The following is a 21,471-nucleotide window of genomic DNA, read 5'->3' as shown; positions in this document are numbered from 1 at the left end:
GTTTTGATAGGATCAAAATTTTATCTTGTGATCTTTTCTTTATTTGATCATTCCCCAATTAGGATTATTTTCCTTAATAAACTCTAAATTCTTAATTTTAATTTTGGAACTAATTCTTTGTTTCTAAAATTCACAGATGATATAGAAAATACATCTAGCTAGAAAAAAACGAAACAACTCACATTCATGGTCTAGTTGGAATCATGTAAGGGTTAACACGTTAATCATAAAGGTATGAAACAGTTGTGCAAATTTGCAGATAATAAAAAAATTCATATTGTATAAGTAATGATGGGTGCAGGTCCATTTTAATGACAAACCCAAATAATTTTTAAGGTTGTATTTTATCATGAATGTACATTTTAATATTGGATAATGTGAAGTCATGCCTTCATTTATAAATAAATAAATGAAAAACTGTAAGTTGTAATTGTGAGATGTAGGACTACAGCCAGGAAAGCATCAAAAAAAGCATCTCAAAAAGTCTTAGTGATTAGGGTAGATTAATAGTTGAACAGGAGAATCCAGTTTTATGCTTTCGCCAAGGGAGCAAATGTAATCCGTGGTTATATAATATAAAAAGGCTAACACCCAAGAAAATGGGAAAGTAGGAAAAGAGAAAGAGCCTTATCTGTGTATAATATAAATAAATACAAGATGTATGTTTTTAGCAGCATGTGTAGTCATCTGTTAAAACAGTGTAGCTAGAGATCTTGTGGATCCCCTGTCACTGAATGCCTTGAATTTCAAGTCTGGATATTTTTAAGGCTTTTTCCCCTGTAACTGTTAGAGCTGAAGTAGAAATATGGGCTTGATGCAGAGATTATTACATGAGTTTCTTTGTCCAAAATCATGTGGAAGCCAATATTATAATGGTTGACTCTTCCTAGAAGCTAGAAGTCTTTAATTTCTTGTGTCGTTTAAAAGGAAAGCAGTAAATACAGAAAACTCTGCTGGTGAAGCACTGGGTTAGTGCAGATAGAAAGCCCCAAAATAAAAAAAAAATGCAAATTTCTAGAAATGTTGATAACAGCAGGGTGGTAGTTGTGCTGCCTAATAAATGCACAATATATCTCTTAGGAAATAATATATAGTTGCTATTGTAAAATCGGTGCTGAAAAATATATAGGATGACTTATTTAAAAAAAAAAAAAGTACTGATTTGATTGTTCTGTGCCTGATAGGAGAAACCTTCTCCCCCATGTCCGTATACTTCAGGATTCTTCTAAGATCTCATTCAGACTGTGGAGTCGATAGCCTCTTCTACCAAATGTAGGACTATTTTACTTGGGCATTTTGTCACCAAAATGCTAAGAGGTTGCTAAAATTACAGTATAGGAGATGATGCAGTACAATGGCAAGACCTAGACAAGCAGTTTTGCTTATTGTTGAAAAATTTTTCTGAGTTGGTGCATTCTCTAACAGTTCACGGAGGTGTGAGCCCCAGCCTTGCAAATCTCAGACCACTGACAAGAAGCTTGCTTTTTTTCTAAACCGCTTTTCATACTCCTACTAGCAATATTCCCTGCTCCCTCTTGGATCCACAGACAAAAGGGTGAAAACAACTGTGTAGATGCAACATTTAGCAGCGATGAAACTGTTCACCTTTCCCTGTCTCATTGTTTCAAGACAAAGGAATGCCAGAAAGTTTTACTTGCTTAGTCCCTCTCATGATGTTGCTTCTTCTCTTCCACCAATACATAGTGTCTCTCATTCTACAAACAATTATTTCTGAAGATCTTATCTCAGTTTAAATACCTCCTGTCGAAAGAAACTTTGGTGAAGTTAAGCAGGAAAATACTGGTAGTTAGCTGCTTTTCTATTATGTCAAAAAACAATTATTCCTTTTAGAGTTAAGCTGCTTCCTAACTGGGAAAAGTACTCAAAGTTTCTTGAAGAAATGATTAGTGAATTGAAAGCAAAAATTGCACAGGTTATTTTGTTGCTGTATTTTCTATGGATCAGGGTGTTTAAAAATAATTTTATATGGTATTTAGAAAAAAAGATTCTGTAGATGAGAGTTTGATGTGCAAGCTCTAGGTAGTCTGGTGTAGCCCAGTGCTTTTTAGCTTTGTCATTTGAAAGACACTTGTCACTGGTCTTGCACTATGTAGCTGAAACAGGCTTGGCTCCGTTTTTCTACTGTTTTTCCATTTACATGTAATTATCCCAAGCTGATGCTGAATGCTGCAGCCTGTTTGTTTACAAGATTTGCCTCAAAATGTTGCAGATTATCAGAACAGGGTTGTCATTTCCCAGTTTCAGAAGTCATTAATGGAGATTTACAAAGCCCCTCTCCTATGTTCTTCCTCCCTTTTCCACTGACCATCCTAGGACACAGACCTTCTCACTTTAACAACCTCGTTGTAAATTGATCTGTTAAGTTAATCACTTGGATGTTAAAGGACTAAAAAAGGTTTGGTGACATCTCTCTTCTGTTGGTATTTGGAATGACAGAAGGAAACCAGTCAGTTAAAATTCTCTCTTTGTTAGGTTATTACTATAACCAGGTGTTGAGGTCTTCCAAACTTACTCTATGATTTGTCTTTGCTCTCTGGCTAAATATTCAAGCCAATTACTTTTTACAGTATGTTTCTTAGTGCAAAGCCAGAAACTAAATATGACTATGCTACTTGAAATGCCAGTTATAATTACCTTGGTAGAAATAATCATGTGTTGGGGGTGGGGGCGTTGCCTTCTGTTAGCAGACTAATATACATTCTTCATGTGAAATAAGCTCCTGCATCCTTCTTCCCATATTTGTCATCTTGGTCAGTCAGAAATCGTACTTCTGTTTCTAATTGATTTAGATCATAATAGCACGCTGATGAAACTGTTACTTAATGTCAGCTTCCTGGAAGCACGTAGAGCACAGGAAGGAGCTGGGTGTAGGTAGCGGCACTGGTGGGTCTCTGCACTCGTGGAACAGCTACCTTGAGACTATCACCAGAAAAGCTTCCATGATTCCACGTCAGAACCCAACATGCCAAAAATATCATGCATACTGAGGACAACAGATATCAGTGCCAGGTCTAGTAAGAAAAAGGAAGTGGTTTGTGTTGTGAAGGGTAGCCAAGACCTGTGAATGAATAAAGGCAGTATCGGTCAGGAATAAGCGCCGATGCCTTAAGAGGGAGAAAAATGCATAGTGGATACCTAATGTCCTTTTAGCCTTATACCATGTGGAAGTAGCCAGTGGAAGCCGAAAGGGCAATCATCCAGATCAGTAGTTAGATCGAATCACACACATCTGTGTGAATACAACCTTAAGGGACATATATATATATATATATATATAATATCTGCCTTGTGAGTCTTCTGCTTGTTAGCTGGTGCAATGCAACGATTGGAATAAGCTGCTGGTCCATTCTCAGGGACTCTTCCATCACCCCATCCTTAGCCTCTGCCCTTGGTCCTTCTTTCTTTCCTTTCTACATTGTCCTCATAGATGTCACTTTCAGCAAGTGGTACTTCAGTTATTTTTTCACCAATGATTAACAACTTTTTCTACTAAAGACCTAGTAGCACCAGGGTAGTTTGGAACGTGGGCATAGAAGGTTTTGATGGCACCTTCTTCCTTGTACATGAAAAGGAAACAATTTTTTCTATGTTCAGGAAGAGAGTGGTAGCATGGGATTTTTAAATGATCTGCAGAATGGCTTAGGCATTGCTATGCTATGTGCCAGGCAGCCAGATTGGATTCCATGTACCTAAGCAGAGCATCTCTGTTCCCTACACAGTTGGAAGGAGAGATGGGTATCTTCTAATGTGATTTACCATTGCCAGCATGCTGTGAAGTAAAGGGTATGTCTGAGATCCTGGCCGTAGATACTTACCTGTATCTACAGGCTAAGTGACACTAGATAAAATGTAACTCTGCTCACATCTCTGTACATGGGCGCTTGGCTCGCTATTTCAAAACATCAGTGCAAAACTTCTAAAGACAGCCTAGAGTTTAGAATATTTTCCCAGAAGTCTGCAGACCTGGTATTGTTGGTTGGTTGTTTTTCAGTGGGTTGGGGGGTGGGAGGTGGGGTGTTGTTTGCTTGGTTTTTAATGTTTCCTCACCCGGAAGAGATTTAGACTATCAGTAGGGAAATGTCCTAATCACCAGAGTTAGAGGAAAATGGCCTCACGTGTTTCAGTGAGTTGTTGTTCTAGCTCCAGAAGGAAATTTTAAACATCACACCTGTAGTCAATTGTTCAAAGGCTGGAATACAGTCTCCAGCAATTTGTATTTTAGGAGATTGCTAGTGAACTCTTGCAGAGCATGATGAAAGGACTTTCTGTAAGCATTTTATGTTATAACTGCGCCTAGCTTTGGTTTACAGTGTGGACGCTAATAGATTTTAACTCGCTGTAGTCCTAAAGTGATCAGTGCTCTCAGCATATGTTATGTCAAATGCTCCTACGTGTTTGCCTGTTATCTTTTCTCATCCTTTCTGTCGCTGTCTCTTCTCTGTACATGCAAGGCGAGGAAGGACATACATTTTTCCTATATCTGCTTGTGAAATTTTTTCAGTAATGATGACAACATGATAGCGTAACCAGAGTACCTACTTTTTTTTCCAGTGTAACACACTGTATGTCTTTGTGCTGGCCTGCGCTAACTACCTGACACTTAGATACTTGTCAGCAACACAGTTTTCTCACCATTGCGCTGCTGGCAAGTGTAAGTTTTAGGAGTGAGATCTCAATGTAGGGAGTAAACAGTTGCGCATTGGATGAAGTTGTTGGGAGTGTCTCTGCTGTGAAGCTATGCAATCTTGTGTTTCCATGAGACCATTCAATAGGATTCTCTTGCTTTTGCCAGTCATTGTTTTTAGGGTTTGACAACCTTCTTCATTAAGATACATTTTGTGCATTATTTTACAGGGTTTAATACTGCTTCACTAAGTAACTACTTTTTATGTCACCAGTGTGAAGAAAACATTAGATTTCTCACCCTGAAATCTGAGCAGTGGGAAGATGCCTGAATAAGGTATCTTCATTAATTAAGCCGCCCACCATGCTGATAGTGTTTTAACTGAAGGCCCAGTTGGTCCCACTAAATTAGCAATGACATATGTAAAACCATTAATTTCTGAGACTTCTTCATAGGCAATGCCTATTTAGGATCCACGAACATCTAGATGAAAGCTTAGGTGTTGATTATATTGTTGACTAAATAGTTTATTACCTTATTGATTGTATATTATTGAGTAGTATATTAGAAATTAAATAGGAATTGGAGCCTTATTGACAAGTTCATATAAGCAACCTTCAGCCTTGATGAATCTTGGGTCACTTGAGCATTCAAACCATAAAGCAGTGACATTTCTAAAAGTTGATTCAATGTAGAAACTACAGGCTGTTCCATATTCCCGTGATTTAGGACATGAAATGTTCTTGGCCTTTGAAAGATGAAATTTAAGCTTCAGAACCCAGAAATTCAACTTTATAACAAAGATGAGCTCTGAAAAATACCAGGCAGTGTTCGGAGGAGAGCAGAAACTAACTCCTGAACCTGAGACTGGTAGAATGGTGAGGAATAATTAATTATTTGGGTGTCATCCATTACTAAAAGTATTCTTTCAACAAGACCCGAGAATTGTCTTCCAGTGGAAATTGTACAATTACCTATGGAGTAAATGGTCTAGTATACATTCATATGTCAAAATGTGCTTCAAGATGTATGTCAGCACTTTTGTGCAGAAGAGGGAAATAAATCAGAGGCATGCCTGAACTATTCTCCCTGTGCTGGCACTTCTGAAGTCCCATTTCATCTGCTGCAGTTACTATGAAGTCCGTGAAAAACTGTTAGGGCTTTCTTCTCCTTTCTTCTACTTTTGTTATTTAACTTTTTAAATGAAGTAATCAAATGCAAAAAATTTCCCTTTAAAATCTTTTATATTTTTTTCAGAATCAATTTTCATAACATTTTTGTGTGAAAATGAATATCATTCATTCTCGCATAAGACCTAGGTATTGAACTACTCAGTGAATAATAACTGTCCAAAGTTTTAAAATATAACTTCTATTAATTGCATTTTCATGTGAGCGCTTTTAGTTCTGTTCCAGACCATAACACTGTAAGTTGCTGGGCATCAGATGACTGTTTTTTGTGTATAATCTTACTAGACACACAGAGTATCTTAGCTGGGGATGACATACCAAGCAGACATCAATATTTCCGTATCTTTTTTATGAGAGCATGAGAATCTACTGGGTTATGGCAAGACTTTAGTGTTATGAAGGTCCAGTTGCTATCTGTAACGTTTTCACAGTATTTAGCTTCTACATTGCTTAAAAATTTGAAATGGAGATGTTCAATGTGCTGATTCCAGAATCACGGGCTATCACCTGTCTGAACAGGATTTGAAATCCAGTTGCCGTACTCAGTATGGTATAGATATTATGGCTAAAACGTTATGGCAATCTCAAAGAGATATACAGAAGCTTTAGGTTCAGTGTATGATTTCTGTGCGTTGTGTGGTATGCCAAGAATGCATATGAACAAGAATGCCATTCTTGCCATGAACAAGAATGATTTTTAAACACTGATTAATGGCTGACAGAATTTTGCAAGTGCTGGGACACTGACTAAAAGCTGTAGAGTGGCTGTGGATGGTCGTGACTGGTGGCTGTGTGACTAGGGCTCGGGGGAATCGGTCCATTCGCTGGGTCCTCAGCCACCTGATACAGGATCTCAGCACTGATGCACAGCAATGGAATAGCACCGGTTACGCAAGCTCCAGAATCTGTCCTGCTGACCCAGGTCATTACCTTTAGGCTTCAAAAGTACATGGTAGGGAACTTGCCTGACTGTAATGCAATATTCTTTGTGAATTTTTCCACATCCCTTTGCAAAACCTCTGCCAAGATGAGGAACAATTTACATCTGGTGACAAAATCCAGTCGTGGATTTTCACGTTGCAGTTTGGTGCTACTAGAATGAAAGCGTTCAACTTAGATCATGAGGAAAACTACCTCAGCTGGGAGACCAGCAACACATGTCCATTGTCAGAGCTGGCATGAGAGTGTACACCAGATTACCACAAAACTGGGTTTGTACTTGTCCTCAGGGAACTTCAGCTGGATTCACAAATCACTGCTGCTTCTTGGTTCTGTTTTAGCAGACTCTTGTCTACATGAAGACCAGGGTCCCCTGTAGGTTAAATTTTATGAATGTCCGTGTACGAGTAACCTGGTGCATAGCCTCATTTCTGACTGGCTGCAGTTGCTGTTTGACATCATCTGACATCATCCAGCAAAATTCTAGAAAACTAGTGCACCTTGGGTGTTTGGGTGTTTTGCTTGTTTTGTGGTTGGTTTTTTGTTTGTTTGTTTGTTTTCTTTTGGAGCAAATGACTTATACCATTCAGCTCCTATTGCTCAAAGAAATAATATTATTTCCTTTTTCTTACCTCCCCTTTGCCTCCCCCAGATAGATTTAAATAACAGCAAGGCTCCTATTTAAAATGATAACATCCAGGAAATTAAAAGTTAAGCCCTTCACTGTCCATAACTCGGTGTCTCTGCTTTCCCCTTCTCAACAGTGGTGTAAATGAAGGATGAAGCCTCAGCCTGAACTTTCAATTTCCTGGCTGTTGTCAGTTTGAATCACAATGCCGCCATTATACAATTTTCATTTCTGGAAAGGATTCATACACAATATATTATAAAAAACTAGAGAATAGCCAGAGGCAGAAATTAAATATTCTGCAAAGATTCATATTAACCTAAATTACCTTAATGTTTTGTTGAGTAAGTGACGAAATTTAGATTCTAAAGTATTATTAGTAAAATGCTCCTCATTTGCAAAGGAATTACTTAAAATTATAGCTTATAATTTCTTCTATCTTGATAGCTTTGCCTTTTAGTAGTTAAGGAGTTGTATCATCATGATGTGTTCCCCTTTCAGTCTCCTTGAAGAACAGACCTGACTGCTTGCCTGGCCCTAACAGTGAAGGGGGAATGGCAGAAGAGAGATTCCGACTGCTAGGAAGGATGTTAGTGCTAGAGATAGGAAGGATGTTAGTGCTAGAGGTATACTCAAGATAGTTTCTAAAAAGAGAGACTGGAATGGCAGAGAAAATTAGCAGGTAAAAGGCACAAGAGTACAGGTCAGATTTAAGACTAATTAATCTGTTGCTGCAAAAATGTAATTAAAATATTTTATGAAAGCTTACAAAACACTTAAATTTCACTTTCTGACTAGATAAAGGTTGTTGGCCAACATAGCCTTGGTAGGGATAATTTACACTTCAGCTGCACACCTTGTTGCCTGTTATAGTCTACAAAATCTCTCCTCTATTACTGTTTCACAGATTCTCCCAATCTGGAGGAGAAAAAATGACAGCTTTTTTTTATTGTTTTAAATTCATCTTATTATGTGCATCTTTCAGTAAGAAGTGATAGATGAGCTATCTTTTTTTTATATCAAGTCATATTTTTTTCTTATTTTTACCTTTACTGAGTTAGTATCTTCCCAGTCTGTTCAGTGGTCAGGCTTGTGGCAGCTGCATCTTTCTTTATTGCTTTGAAAAATGGGGTGCCTTTATTCTTATTAAACTCAAAATATCTTAAATGAATTTCAGATTTATATGTGGAAGTCTCACTATTTGTAGAATGAATCATAAATGCCAGTAATGCAATTTTAAAGAGACGTTTTCTCATATAAGAAGAAAAATCCTTGAATCTGGGTATCTAGCTTACCTACTCTGACCAAAGTGCTGGTAATATCTTTCTATATCCTGTTTGTTGTTTTAACAGTACAAAGATAGACAGAAAAGGAGAAGAGAAAACTCTTTAAGATATTTTTCTGGATGTTTACTTATTTGTGGGTGTTTTGTGTTTGTATAGGTGTCTTGTGTAAGTACACACCTTGTGTACTTACAAACAAATGCACAGATAAACACAACTAACATTATAGTCAGTGACAGCAAATGAGATAGATTTAAATATATATTGATTTTTCATGACACTGATTTTTTTTTTGTGGTATGTACGCTATCTGTAAAATACAGGTAACAAATACATGTCTATATATTTGGTAATGACAGCAATAGCCATTGCTATTCATTCTAATGGTATTTTTACTGACTATAAACGGCTCTTGTGAGGGATAACTGTGACCTTTTTTGTGTTCTTTTTGATGTTGAGAAAAAGCTACAGTTTGTGAGTTTGGGCGGGAATTGGGTTTTTTTGCCTGGTTTTTTATAACTTTCTATGGATATAAATCTGTTCTTTCAGATTATATTCACAGATTTTACTCCAGAATTTGAACCCTGCTTCAGTTATTTTATAGTAATCCCACCGGGAAAAAACAGTCTAAGCAATTCACAGCCTAATTTTTCTGTCCCTTCAAACACTAAGACATGTCCTACCTTATCTTTTCTATTGCTTTTTTCTGCATTTGCCAAAATTTACAATCAAACACCATTCTGTTTAGTTAGGAAAAGTTTCAAATCAATCTATGTTTCAGAAGAAGGCAAATAAGATCCGAACATTACCAAGTAGCTGGGGACATAATTGGTATTCTTTCATTTTCTATCAAACCCTAAGTTCAGTAGTTAAATATCCATTTATTATTTTAACTTCCATTAGAATAGTTTGTATGTAACTTTAGATATTAATTCTGTATGCAGCCCAACTGTTGAGATCCAGAACAAGGAAATAAGTTAATTAACAGCAGGGGAAAAAAAAAAAGGTTTGTGAAGATCCAACTAAGAAAAAACACTAAAGCAAACATTAAAATTTCTTCACTGTTTGCTAAAATAACAGATGATACATGTACTTGCAGAGAGCACTGGGTGTAGACTGAGGGGATACAATTTCTGACCCTGCCTCTGCTGTTGGCCAGCCGTGTTACCTCGGACAAATAATTTTACCACCTTATATACTAATGTCCTTTGTGAAGCATTTTGTGATCTGCTTTTGGAAAAAGCTGTATAGAGGTTATGTTTGAATGTTAAGAGTGACATGGTCTTGCTCTTCCCTGAACGCGTGGATGTTACCAAGTCAATACGTAACGCCGTCCCGTCTCCCCTGCTTTCACTCAGAAGTGTGATCTTTCAAACCCCCTTGTATTTTCAATGAATGTGAATCATGCCAATCATATATAAAGTAATAAAATGCTGAGTCCCTTTCAGAGGGTATTATTATTTTTAATAACTGGCAGCATGCTTTCCCCAAAACAGCCTGTGCAATATAAAATTCCTTAGCAGAGTGTGACAAACCGCTCAGGCCTCACCATGCAAAGGGGAGAAAACGTAGGTGGCTTTTTTAAGTCAGCCTTTCTTTAAAACCTTTGGAAAGACTGCAGGGAAACTTCAGTACAAAGAAGTGAGAGGTGACTCTCTAAGCCCATTGCATTTTTTTACTCCTTTGAGGTTAAAAATTGCCAGGCGTGCAGTGTACATAGTAAGTCCTATTCCAACAAGTTGCTGAATTTCTCCTGTGAGCATCCAAGTACTTTATTCAGTGGGAGATACATGTGTCCCAGTTTGTAGGATCAGGTCCCAGTGATGCTGAAGTTTTGGCAATTAACAGCGTAGTCTTTTGCAGTCTTCTCTGAGCATAACGATCCATATATACGGATCGACCAATACAAGTGAGGTTTCATGAATAATTATCTCTTCCATGAATATATACCCAGAGTAACATCTCAGAGTATGTATGCTTGTGCAACAAAGGCATGAAAATAGGAGCGGAGAGCATGAATGTACGACACATTGGTGTTAAGAAACAGCAAGTTCGGAAGAAAACCTGAAGGTACATTTATAGCCAGAGATGTCTTACTGTGCCTGATGCAAAATTGGATCAGGTTTTCCCCCAGTAGTGGTGAAATGTATGTGCACGTGCAAGTGTGATATCAGACTGTAGTATTTGCAGATAATACGTTCTTTATTGTAGACTGTTTATTTTTGTCAATTTTATATAATTTGATGGAGATTCTATAGTTTTGGTTTTCATATCAATTCACACTTCTTTTTCTGGGTTCCCTTTCCTCCTCTGTTCAGTATCTGAGCTCGTGGCAGCTGCATTTTTCCTTTTTTAGGTTTTCTTCTTCTTTTTTTCCCTTCCCTATGTTCTTACTGCCCTGGAAAAAAAATGCAGGCCTTTATCATATTAAGCCTGCACAGTGAAATTTCAATTTATAGCTGAAAGTAGCCCTATCTGTTTGAAGAAGTAGAGGGGATTTTTTCTATTTTTTCTTTCTCTGAATCTTACCTACATGAGTCATGTACAGTATTGTTTAAAATTTATCGAAACCACATTATAATTGATAATGGTACTTTAGCAGCATCCAGCGCCATCCTGTGTGGTGCAGAGTAAACCGTTGTAGGAGTTGAGCTAAAAATATTGCATTAACACTTAGAGAAAATGAAATTTTTATACTTGATTTGCTCATGGTCATATGGTTGCAACTAAACACAATTTGAGCTGTCACTTCACTGCAGAGAAAAAATATGCAATTTTGGAATATTTTAAATGAGCTTGATATTAGATTCTATAACTCAGAATGACACAGGAAATAGTGTTTGCAACATGATTGGTTCATTACTATTTGGTAATTGCAGTCCATCATTTTAAAGGGGAAACTAAAACACAAACAAATGATCTCAGCATTCAGCAGCCTCTGTATCTGAGTTGTCATTTTGGGGATGGTTTTAGAAGATACAAGTTGTGTATGTTTGGAAGCTTATATTTTTCCTTCCCCTTTATCATTTCAGGAGAGCGATTTTCATCATAAACTAACATGTCAGCCAAAGTGTCTACATTTAAAAAAAATATTATTTCACAATTTTCCACATGCACATTTGATGTAAACCCTGGAGGTGTATTCCCTGAGTACCTATTACCTCCATTTTAGGAAAATTACATTAAATTATTAGTGACAAATTTACTCGTCTGCCAATGTGTTTTTCTTGAATTTTACTACAACATCAATACTTGGCTGTTTTATATGGGCCCTCATTTACCTGTCTTTGAAGGCAGCCACCCCTCTGGGAGCTTTGCCTGTCACTAACATGCACTAGGAAGAGTCTTTAAGTTCAACATTCGCTATTTTGAATTAGGGGAAAAAAAAATGTTGCACTTTAAAAATATAATATGCTTTTCCGACAAGTCATTTTGATATCTAATGTCTCTTTTTTTAGAGAGCAAACCCAGTTACAAGTGCAGTATGCTCAAAGGAGATGCTGGTTTGTCAACAGGAAGGTGTTCACCAGGAGCTGACACCCAAGAAGAGGGACTTAAACATCCATTGTCTTGTACATCTAGGTTTTGGGAAATTACCAGATTTTACTTGTGTTTGTGTCTATTCAAGAATCCTTTCCAGTCTGATGCCAAAATAAAAGCAGATGGAAAAAAAAAGTCAGACTGAGAGCTAAAGTCAACTACAGGACTTTAAATCTCTATTACAATTGCATAAGGAAATACAACTATGAGGCATATGGGAAAAAATATGGGCCTTTTAGAGCAGTCACAGCATGTCTGGGAGTGAGGTTTACTTGCCTGCCTTTTTTTAATCTTTAAAGCCTGTGTCTTCAAATGCAATTAGTGTTAATTCCAAATAAATGAGTGTTTCTGGATTCACTATGCTGCGGTAATACTTTTTTAAGTCCACAAAAAATATTCTGCTTTTTGAAACCAAAGCCTTTGCAGTCTGAGTTCCTCCTGTTGAGTACAGGAATGCAGGGTTTCATTTTAAGGAAGGGACTCTCGGTGCTTTAATCTCCTGGCACGATTGATGTACTAGCAGCAGTATACCACCTTATGCTGTAATCTGCTCAGATCTTGAAAATAAGCGAGATTCTGCTAGTTCAGGGCTGGTCAAAGATTTCTGGGGAATACTTTGGTGCTTCAGCAAATAGTATTGGCTATAGAATAGTGCAGTATTTTGTTCCCTAAAACATTGATTGCCGGTATTGGAGGTGTCTGCATTTTACCAGACACAAGGGGATGTTGCCACTCCACATCACTAACTCAAAGTTTTAGAAGCTCTAATTAATGAATGACTAGAAACGTACGTGAGAATTCACATGGATAGAGCTGTGTGAGCACAATCATTATCATATTATTGTCCTGGGAGAGATTCTTTGCTAGTAAACTGGTACAAACAACTCTATTGAAGCCAGTGAAGCAATAGTGCTGTATAGTAGCAAATAATCTGCCCTGTGGCTTTATTTATTTGTGTATCGTTCCCTGCCTTGTGGACCAGATTCTGTTATAGCCCTTTGGGTGTTATACATTGTAAACAAGAAAGGATTGTGTTGATAGTAATAAATTCTGTGTCAGACTTCCAGCAGGTGGGATTTCTAGTGCTGGAGTATCAAATTTCTGGGAGTTGGTATGTCCAGAAAACTTGAGGACGTGAAAATCAATTATGAAGGTTGCTAACGTAGAGCAGATTAGAATGCTTTAATCAAATTCCTCTCAATTTAGCAAAGCAGTTGATTAAAATCAGCTTTTAAATGGGACTTTAGTTACCTCAAGATAACTTGTGCTCTAAAAAGAGAAAGGGAGGATCTCTGAGTATCAAGATTGTGGAAGGAAGATGATGGTAGAAACATTAGAACCAAAATTTCTACTTTATGTTTAAGTGGCTAGATTTTCCCACTGGTATTTTGCCACTGTTCTTGATTGTATTGATAGCCTCAAAACCAAGCGTTACAGTCAGGGACTGGAGCCCTGCTGTACATTCTGCTAAGTATCTGCATGTATGCCCATATATTCTAAAAGCACACTATGTCTGCTCCAAGGAGCTTGTAATTTAACCAGTTTTTCCTGTGTGTGCGTTCATGTACAACTGCAAAAGGGACCTGGATCCCAGTTTGTGTTTTGATGAGACATAAGTAAAGAGGAGCAAATGTGAGAACAGCCAAGGACAAGGAACAGTGCCGTGATTCCTTTAGGGAGCAATCTCATTCTTTGTTGCTTTAGGGCTAGAGTAATTCTGTTCCAGTACTGAATACAACAGGATTAAGCAACATACTAACATGAATTATATAAATTCTTAGTATTTTTCATTTTCTGTTTATTAACTGTTGATAAACTAAATTTTTCTTTCCCATCTTTCTTTGCTCAAAGTATTATTTCAGAGACTCTACTTTGCCAGTTTGGCACTGGGAGTGCCAGCGATCCATAAGAATTCCACTGGATGAGTGTTACTTTTCCTTATATTATACCCAAATCTTGAACAAGCAGCAAAATAACATGTATACTTAAGATGCACCTCAGAATTCATTTCAATTTATTCCCTCACTGAATCAAAATGGTTATATAAATCAATGCAATTTTAAACTGATTAACCTCAAACCCTCTTAATTAGAAAAGAGGGGCTTCAGAGTTCACCTGCAGTATGTGAAATGCCTTTACATTATTTTGCCTGACTCTTTATCCTAGGACTGAAAATAGAAAATGCGTATTATTGCCATTAAATATAATTTGATGAGGAAATTATATTCTTCAAGGGCTTTCTTAGAAGTTGCTATGCCAAAATGCTTGCAATGTCAGTGCGATATATTTTGGCCTAAAAAGAAAGTGAGAAAGCTAAGGGGACCTTGCTGCTTCTTGCAGAGGCTTGGTTTTTTTCAATAGGCATTGAGTTTTAAAAAAGAGTTTTGCTCTTTTTTTGAGAGCCTGGTAGAAATTTTGGAAGGATCCAAAGTGATGAGTTCCTCACTCCTCAATGAGACTGCCTTGGAAAATGGCTCCTCGTTTCTCTTCTTTTCATAAAAATCTCCTTTCTACGTGCACACGCAGAATAACTTCACAGTCTAAGTAGGCAACAACCAACAAAGCACCAACGGTTATAGTTTTCCTTTGCTTGTTACAAAACCTGCCGAGAGAGAGAGAGAGAAAAGTGGACAGCCTCTCTACCATCTATTTTGTTGTATATATTCTAGCACTAATGCATTTGAGGGGGGAGGGATTGTTGCATTGCCCGTCGATCTAAGCTCTCAGTACATGTAAATTGGCAAAGTAAGGCTTTTGTATGTTAACTTTCAGTAAAATACATATCAGCATCTTTAAGGTAAGTATTTCATTTATGCGTTTCTCTTCTTATTTTGGACAGACTGTTGTTGAAGGAGGTCAGTGCATTGGCACAATCTGATTTTGGTGCATCGAAAACCTTATACCACACCTCTCCCATCTGCCGCGCTACCATTCGCTCCTTGTAGACTCGATTGCATTACTTCTCAGATCTGCATTTACATATCAATTAAATAAGGGTGAGAATGGGGAATGTGTACCTCACAAATAGGTTATGAAAATACAGTTAGATAGATTATTTTGTAATTTGTATAAGGAACTTGTTGGTTGACAGGGTGACCAGAGTGATAAAATGTGTGCTTCAGATGTCTGTATGTGGCAAAGCATTGAGATGATACTTGCATGTAATTATATGCTTAAGTGTTACTGATGCCAATGACTAATTGAATCGGGATCAAATTTACCTGTGGCATAACAGTGGCTCACATAAGTGAAACATTTTAAAATACAAGTGAGACAGTTTTGAACGGAAAGGCTTTAGAACAATTACCTTGGGTGACGTCTGTAGATCTTGCTGGGAATTGCTCCTTTTCTCATTCAGAAAACCTACAGCCAGTACTGCAGTTGTCTTACCTTCTGACAATAGGTAGCTTAATAAAGATTTAGCGAGCCGTGCCTGTACAGGTGATGTGACCTTGTTCAGTTTGCCAAATATTTTAAAGAAATATATTTAAGTAATTGTACAGTAAATTATTTCTTTTTTTTAGCATATAATTGCAAATGCAGACTGTAGCTTTATTAAAATATGTTTTCCTGCATGTACCCTCCATTTTAAATGTATGAGAGAAACATGGGTGATAGTTGTTTCTCCTAAGCTATTTCCACTAAGCAAATATAAATTGCTTAGTGGAATATATGAAGTATTGCTGAACAGTTCTGTTAATATGTTATGGATTATTTTTATCTCAGGTTGGAGAACAAACAGCATAATTAGGTCTATTTGTGCTAAACCTCAGCACTTGCTTGTTCTAAACTTTACCTCTGTCTCTCTGTCTTGTTCTTTTTATTATTATGGCTTGAAATACGAAATATTTCAGATTGCTTAGTGCCACTTTCCGTCCCTTATGTTCTCATCTCAGGTATTCTCTCTTTCTCTCTGTATACACACACACACACATGTGTATGTGTGTGTATGTATATAAAAACCGTATGTATACATAAGTCATATGTTGTGGTTAAGAAGAGATTTATATAAATATGTGTTCTTACATATGTATGCGTGTGTGTAGAAAAAATGTGCAAGTATGCAGGAAAAAATGAGGTGTGCAGCAGCATTCCCAGTCCATATCTTTACACTGGTGTTCACTGCACCTGCTTTTTCTATATATATCATCCTGTTGTTTATCATGAACACAGGTTTCAGTTGTACAGTTTATCTGTAGTTAAATGTCTGTTTCTTTGGCAGCCTATCTTACAAATAACAGTTAATATTATTACCCTTTTGCACAGCATAAGGAACGTGTCCAAAATGGAAGAGGATTCTTCAGTTTTGAGCAGAGAGAAAACTTTCTGCCTTTATTCCTGTGCACCTAATCTCTTGTTTTAGCTCAAGATGGAGGGTTTATGATTAATACAGTTGATGCAGAAAATGGCCGATTGCTTGGTTTCTTTTAAATGTATCATGCTCAGTGCACACAGTCTCTGAGCATCAGTTAGAGGGAAGTGACAGCAGACTTGACCTTTCTCTCCAAATCATATGGGGGGGGTGGGGGAAGAATTAGCATGATACAACAGCATTTCAACTTGTTTTAACTGATAACTTTCATAGTTAGAGATGCTAATATGTTCTGGAAATATAAAATCACTTTCTAGCAAATGTGGTCACATGTTATTTTAAATGGGATTTAAAAATTTAGCCTCTATATGCATAATAAGATGCCTTTAAGATATTTTACTGACTTGGCTAATGCTCCTAAAAGGTCAATACAAATATTTAGCTTCTACTTCTACTTCTGCTGTTTCACAGATTGGACCCATTTTTAATTTAGAGTCATCTCACTGAATATTTTAAGGACTATTTAGACGGCTTGTGAGAAGGCATGAACAATAGGTCCTATATGTAGGAAGGTGTTAGTTATAAAAGGACTTAAATTGGCTTCAGTGTAACTGGAAACCAAATAAATGGTTCTGGAAACTACACTAGGAGATTTAGCAGGTTTTTTTCTGTAGTCACCAATTAGTGCCATTAGAAAGTCTAATATGCACAGCGTGGACCGGCAGCAGCTGTGATTGATACAAAGCTCAGCCAATCGCACCGGTCCCGTGTCAGCTCTCATTAGTCTGTGATCAATTACCAGGATTTTAGACCAATTTGAATGAAAAGTAAAAACACATTGTTACCACAAATTTCATCAAGTGAATATGCTGTATAAGGAAATAGATCAGCTATGACCTCTTTGACATTTTCAAAATGTTTAAAAGCTGAAGTTAATTCTTTGTGATGTCCTTTCATCTTTAGTTGACAACAGAGAGACCTGGAGTGGTGACAGGCCTTGTCAAGTGGCTCTGTCTTATCAAAAACAATACCCTCCAGATCTTTCAAGCCAAATATTCTAATCTAAGATAATTGCATTTAAAATTTCGTGTAGCTTTTATGCCTTTCCCTGAACCATTTTTGTATTAAGTAACAAACCTTTTCACTCAATGCTTTTTTCACTTTAAAAGGTGTAATGGTTACTAAAAATATGTAAGTGGCTGTGGTGAGTGGAATGCAGGAAGGAGAGCCCGGGGATGTCTGCCCGGTGCTGCTGGGGTGCTGGTTCGGCTGTGGCTCGACTGTCTCTCGGTTCTTGTGCAGCACTGTAGGTACAGTCTTTTGGATTTTACAATTGTCTGTGGTTTCCTACACCAACTTAACACCCCACCCCACCGCCACACCCCACCATCGCAGCCTCCTCTTGTCCTCTGATTACTTGTCTTCCCGTTTTGGCTGAGTATTCCAGCAAAAGTCCCTTTTTTGGATGTATAGTTGAGAGAGGGCTGCGAGATAATGCCACTCCATATCAGAGGGGTAGTTTTTAACATTTGTGCACTAGAACAGCCATTTCAGCATGCAAAATTAAACAGAATGGATTTAACATGTTTTTTATTTTTTTTTTTATTTATTTTTCTCATTGTTAGGTTTCTTTTACCCAAGGAGAGTTACAGAAATTAATCTTTAGATCTTTAACTGGGGAATTTTTTGTTTCATGAAAGAATGAGCTGGTTAATGCAAGTGACAAGTACACATTGCTGCTGCTGCTGTTAGTATTTCCAGCTGTGGGCCTCATGCGTCTTTGTGTGCCGACCCCACTGCAGCAGCTTCTGCTGTTCCAGGCCCCAGCCGCCCTCTTGGTCCTCCCTGCCGAAGCGTGGTTCCAGGCACCCAGCGCCGACGGCCCTGCCTCTGCCCTCTCTATTCAGTACTCCTCCAGTATGTTGGATTATTTAATGTTTTCAAAACCACAAAGCTCATTTCAATAGAATAAATTAAAAAGACCTGAAAAAAATTTTGTTGCCCTATCCTGGTAGATTTTTCTTACTAATTTTCTCTTCATATCTTTCAAATCAAAACCTAAACTAGATCAAAGACTGGAAGTAGTAGTAGTAGAAGTCCATACTACAGAAGTCTACCATGGAACAGATCTGAATGAACGAAACTTCGGTACCTGAGCTGTTAATTACCAGATAGTTTATTCCGGACAATGTACTTTCTTAGCTGATATTCTCCTTAGATTAATTCTTTTCTCATCCTTTTGATGATCACACTAGTCTTTTTAGGTGTGCATTTACATGCCATGCCAGTAACCTCTCACATGGATTTTTGCTGTGTCAGTAAACATTTCTGAAAATAATATTTTCAAGTGTGAATTATTTATACTATATGATAAGCAAGTAGAATGTTGAAATTCAATACTAAGATTTTTTTTGCTTATTTCTGTGTCTTCTACTCTAACCAGGCTTTTGTTAGAAAGAGTACTTTATTCTTTTCTGACACACTACTAAAGGTATTATGCAAACGTAAGATGTTGTTCATTATAATCTGTTGAAAATGGAGGCAGCAGAAAGCTGAATTTCATTGTATAACTTGATCTAAGAGAAGATTTTAATGGAAAACAGCAGTCAGCTGAAGGTGTCAGGACTGATTGCAAAAGCTGATTTTATTATGATACTAATATTAGGCGACCCACATTCTCTCCACACTGACATAGCACAGTCCTATGAAATGAATAAGCAGTATTGCTTACACAAGCTGAGTGAACATGGGGTCCACTTATGCGAGCTGGACCTAGACCCAAATATACTCCAATACATTGGTTCTTGCAGAACCTCACTTGTCAAGAATAATCACCTCAGAGGGGAAAAGATCCAGTATGTGTTATAGGAAAGTTCAGCTGCTTCTCCATGTATCATCTGAACCTCTTGAATCCACAACAGTAGACATCAGATAGAGAATGGGTTTCTCCTGAGCTGTTTCTCAGTTTGCTTAGGAGTAAGTCACAATTAGCACGAGAACCTAGAAAAACGTTCTGCAACCCTTTCCAGGTTTTGCTATGATCAGCGTGCTATGCATTGTTATATTAAGGGAAAAAAGGTAATTATAAGAAAATTATTAATACTTTTGGACCGTTTCAGTTGTTAAGTCAATTCTGTAATTCACATGGACTATCTCACCTTCCCAGTGTTTTCTTACATCAGCTGTCAGTTACTTGAACAGGAATATAGTTGTTTGGTTTGGGCATATGGAAATCCAGGTTACACTGTTACTTAGTTTTCACAAGCCTATTTGAAGACAGAAATTAAAATATTTCAATTACTATATTTAGAAACGTATCAGCACTGTTTACCTTTAATAAAGTGTAAACATGCTGTTTGATTTTTGCATGTTTTTATCAATGAATGAGTATGTATACATACACACTGTGTATATATAATATACATACATATATAAATACTGTGTATCTGGAAATTCCAAAAAGGGTGGACATTTCTGGCATACTGCTTTCTCTTTTTAGAATGGGAAATTATCAAATGACATTTACATGCTTATAAATTTGATAAAATAAATGGATCCTCATAAACAGCATGGAGAAGCTTAGCTCCAGCTAGGGTAACACGCAATTCGGGGTGGCCACTCTGAGCAGCGGGACTGCCCGGCTGCAGGAGCCCCTGTTTCGGCTGCCGTCAGCCTCTGCCCGGGCGAGCGGCTCCTGCCCTCGCGTGCACCGCACTGTGCCTGCACAGGCACTGCAGGGCCACAGAGCACCGGTCCAAGTTCTTGACTTTCTGGTTATCACTGATCTATGTCCAGGCCTTGATTTTATCTTTTATCTTTTTGTACTTTTATTAAGGAAAGTTGAGCCAAGAGCCAAACTGTTTTCCCTTCCTCCCTTGCTTGCCTCCCCCTGAAGTAACTGAGTATTAGGGCAATTGAAAGGTTTTGTATTTTTTTATGCATACTGCGTCATTCATCCAAGGGAAGCTGATGTCCCTAAGAGGCCCAACAGCACACACTTTCAGACTTTAAAAATGGTAACTGGTTTTTTTTTTTTCACTTCAAGCTGTAGAAATCCTAAATTATTTAGACTTGCTGTTTAGGGTGTAATATAAATAAGTGTAGTCTAATGTGTTTCTCATTGCATAGCACTTTGATACTGCCAATACGAGGTGTGAACTTGGACTAGAGAGGAATTTTCTGTTAAATGAAACCTCCAGAGCTTTCACCACGGCTGAAAACCTCTTCACTCTAAGCCTTGAAATATGCTGATTTCCTGTGTGTCCCCACTCCCACCCTCCATTATTCCTTAATAAGCCATTGGATGGTGGAAGAGCTTCTCCTACAAAAATGAGTACTGACATAAGTACCTCAAAAATATATTTATTTCAGAACTGTTCTGTTAAGAGTTCTAACAAGTATGTAACAAGCAGTCTGATGTTTTTACTAGTTTAATAAAACTATTTCTTTAACAAAGGTCTGCTTAGCCTAGTTGCACAATAAATTCAGGGTTGTAGAGCAGTCGGAATAGTAATTTAGTATCAACAGATTTATTCTCCTATGAGGTATTCTAGCTAGAAGGCTGAAGGTACCAAGATTTTGTTTTTTCCAGTGGATGAACAGAAAAATGTTACTAATAATTTTATTTTTAGGAAATTTTTGCATTTTAAGGGCAAGGAAGAGAAACACATGCACATGTATGTAATGCTTTTTTCCATGGTTGGGATTCATGCATGTAGGCAAACATATATACACACACACACACTCTCCTTAAATAATGGAATTGTTATCATGAATGAATCATTTCCCATGTGAAACTGAATGTTTATTTCTACCCTTAAAATTAGATATTATATCAAATCCACTAAGTTAATGTTATTGAAATACATTTAATTAATAACTGCAATTAGAATGCTGCAAAGCTCAGCAATGTTTACTCAAATCAGTTAACAAAA

General features: G+C 37.4%; 1 long non-coding RNA gene across 1 annotated transcript in view; it reads left to right on the top strand.

Annotated features, from left to right (window-relative positions):
• LOC143165560 (uncharacterized) overlaps positions 1-21,471 on the top strand; it is a 274,062-nt gene that overhangs the window by 115,362 nt on the left and 137,229 nt on the right. The window lies entirely within an intron of this gene.

This window comes from Aptenodytes patagonicus, chromosome 11 (assembly GCF_965638725.1).
Source record: "Aptenodytes patagonicus chromosome 11, bAptPat1.pri.cur, whole genome shotgun sequence".
NCBI lineage: Eukaryota > Metazoa > Chordata > Aves > Sphenisciformes > Spheniscidae > Aptenodytes > Aptenodytes patagonicus.
The sequence above is the reverse complement of the archived record's forward strand: the minus strand, read 5'-3'. Positions and strand labels throughout refer to the sequence as shown.